Below are 3553 nucleotides of genomic sequence, written 5' to 3'. Positions count from 1 at the left end.
AACATTCATATATACAGTGCAAAGTGGGATGCTGGACCATATGATTCTTGCCATCTGAGCTTTTCACTCTATAATTTACTCCAGCATTTTCTGGGTGGTTCTTAGACTTGTGGAGAATTCTACTATCCCTGCTCAGATTGAACTGATACTGGCATCCCACATGCTCTAGCAAGTAGATTTATTTGGGGATTTTTATGCCTCTATACTTATATAAGAAAATTCACTAAACTATCTCCTGCTCTCTCACTATCATCTACCTATAATTTTATATCTCATAGAATTAACTGATACACTATTTGCATACAAGCCCCAAAGAATTTTAAATTGGGGGTAAACTTGAAATCTGTTTCCCTTTAAGACATACAAAGGCTACATAATGGGAATTGCTCATCTCCTCAATATACTTATAATGCCATATACTATTAAGGATAAATGTTCAGTGTCATGAAAGCATCAAGATACATATATGCCCCGATATAACTAGGTACCATCATTTCGCTGAGGAGAGTTCTTTGAGTAGCTATTACCTCATCAGGAACTTGGCAAGTATATTTAAACTTCATACAAGTCCTACATAGTCAACATTGGACCAATGTGTCTACTGTAACTTGGTTTTGAAGGAGTCAGAACCACACTGCCAAATAGAGTCGCAGCAGTGCTGACCAGATCCATGCCAATTTAAGGGACAAACAGAGTAAGTATATTCTGAAATAAATATTAATGCTTTAGTGACTGAACAAAAGGACCTGTGAATAATCACAATGCTATTCCCCTACAACAATAAATACCCAAAATAGAAAGCCTAAGCAGTTCAGTATAAAATTACTCAGCTTCTTTGGGTCTTAGCTCAGAAGTCAGCACGGCCACTCTTGTAATGATGTGTTAGAATGAAAAAGTCAGAGGTTGATTCCCAGGATATTTTCTTTCAGGTAAAAGAAAATAAAGTAGAAAAGATGTTATGGGTCTACAGAAATGCACACTATTGTTATGGGAAATAGAAAAATACAGTGATTTTCAGTCTCCTTCCACATCTACTCACATAGCAATTTTAAATTGTTTTAATGACACACCTGATTGCTTTAGGCCAGAGATAATTAATCTGGTTCCTTGCTTGTCACCAGAGTTAAAGGATCAATATTTTAGGTATTACTACCCAGTGTTACAAAGTTCCATTGAGGGTTCTTATTGGAATTAAAGCTATATATATCAAAACACTTAATTTTCTAAAACAAAACAAAACAAAAAGCTAGAACAAAGGTGTTATTATTATCATTGTACAAAAGGCACTAATTGGGTCATAATAAAGTTAAAGGACTTTGTGGTGCATGGAAGAGCTGGGATTTGAACTTAAGCAGTCTGTGTTCAGAGTTTGTGTTCTCAACCAGCCTTAGAGATCTATAACTACAAAAGATAAGGAGCTTGCAACTCTACTTGGGGTCTCTCCAGTCACACGGAGGCTGATGCTGCCAAGCTTATCAGTGAGCGTATATTCCTGTATGTTGTAGAAAGCTGCCCCGATGAGTCTTAGCTTGCTGTTTAGAGCAGGTAATGGGGTAAGAGGAGAGGAATGCCCCAATGAGAGGGGTCCAGCCATGCAATAGTGAAAGAGACAGTGAGAACTGGGTAGAGGGAAAAAGGATCCAAAACTTAGGAAAACATCACCAATGGTATTTGTTGTTGGTGGCAGCACAGGTTTAAGTTCGAAGATATAGTATCTAGAAATTGGCTTCTTTCCATCAGACATAAGTGTTTAGTTTGTGGTTACTGTTCATTTAAATCTTCACAGAATATCATTGCCTCTCTTGGCCCATCATCTCAAGTAGTCCAAGTTGCATCTATGCACTGGATCTACATCAATAGTTGGGTATAGCTGGAGGAAGAAGTTCTCCACCTTCACTGCTGATCTGTTTGTTATTGATAAGATTCATGGAGAAGAAAACTGTAGTCTTTAGTTGTATATCCACTGGTGACCACATTGGGCTCTTATTATAATCCAAGGGCTACCGAAATGATCTTAGTTAACCTAAAATTATAAGAAGTACTATAAATGTTTGGCAGAAATAAAAGGCCAATAAGGATTAAGCATACATTCAGGCTTATTAATTAACTGACTACAGCCGAAACTCTGAACTTGAAGTTATAATAATTGAAATGTCAAATGCTATAAAGAAAAGATAAAAATGAATAATAAGGAAAAACATATTTTTGAATAACTATGGACCAAATACCAAAGGTATAATGCATGCATATTTGAAAGGACCAAAAAGAAAATTTAAGTCTATGATGTCCATAAATTTACCCCTAAACTAATGGTAGACACCAAACCCCAAACCCAGGAAACTCAAGAGCACCAAGAAGGATAAATGTAAAACCCAATCTGAAAACTAACAAATCAGAGCTGTGATTTGTTGACATACCTCAATACCACAGTACTGCCTAACTCTGTCCCCAACTTCACAACAACAAAGCAAAGAACAAACAACAACAAAATAATAACACTCAAACCAAACTAAACCAAACCATACCAACAAAACACAAGAGTCATAGCCTTTTAAAAATTATATTTCAAGGCCATTGCAGTACATTGAGCTCCATAGAGACAGCGCCGGGGCAAGCGCGAGCCGGACTGGCACTGGGCAACTCTGTGCCTCGCCGACGAAAATCAACTGAACATGGGCAAGGGAGATCCTAAAAAGCCGAGAGGCAAAATGTCCTCATATGCATTCTATGTGCAAACTTGCCGGGAGGAACACAAGAAGAAGCATCCGGATGCTTCTGTCAACTTCTCAGAGTTCTCCAAGAAATGCTCAGAAAGGTGGAAGACCATGTCTGCTAAAGAAAAGGGGAAATTTGAAGACATGGCAAAGACGGACAAGGCTCGTTATGAAAGAGAAATGCAAACCTACATCCCCCTCAAAGGGGAGACCAAAAAAAAAAAAGTTCAAGGACCCCAATGCACCCAAGAGGCCTCCTTCGGCCTTCTTCTTGTTCTGTTCTGAGTATCGCCCAAAAATCAAAGAACATCCAGGCTTTTCCATTGGTGATGTTGCAAAGAAACTGGGAGAGATGTGGAACAGCACTGCTGCAGATGACAAGCAGCCCTATGAAAAGAAGGCTGCCAAGCTGAAGGAGAAGTATGAAAAGGATATTGCTGCTTACAGAGCTAAAGGGAAACCCGATGCAGTGAAAGAGGGGGTGGTCAAGGCAGAAAAGAGCAAGAAAAAGAAGGAAGAGGAAGATGATGAGGAGGATGAAGATGATGAGGAAGAGGAGGAAGAAGAAGATGATGAAGAAGATGATGATGAATAAATTGGTTTTAGCGCAGTTTTTTTTTTGTCTATAAAGCATTTAACCCCCTGTACACAACTCACTTCTTTTAAAGAAAAAAAATTGAAATGTAAGGCTGTGTAAGATTTGTTTTTAAACTGTACAGTGTCTTTTTTGTATAGTTAACACACTACCGAATGTGTCTTTAGATAGCCCTGTCCTGGTGGTATTTTCAATAGCCACTAACCTTGCCTGGTACAGTCTGGGGGTTGTAAATTGGCATGGA

General features: G+C 38.5%; 1 pseudogene; it reads left to right on the top strand.

Annotated features, from left to right (window-relative positions):
- The first annotated feature begins 2672 nt into the window (after window positions 1–2672).
- Window positions 2673–3309, top strand: LOC127213807 (high mobility group protein B1-like; annotated as a pseudogene).
- Window positions 3310–3553: the final 244 nt, after the last annotated feature.

This window comes from Phodopus roborovskii, unplaced genomic scaffold (genome assembly GCF_943737965.1).
Source record: "Phodopus roborovskii unplaced genomic scaffold, PHOROB, whole genome shotgun sequence".
NCBI lineage: Eukaryota > Metazoa > Chordata > Mammalia > Rodentia > Cricetidae > Phodopus > Phodopus roborovskii.
This window is presented reverse-complemented; position numbering and strand designations above follow the sequence as displayed.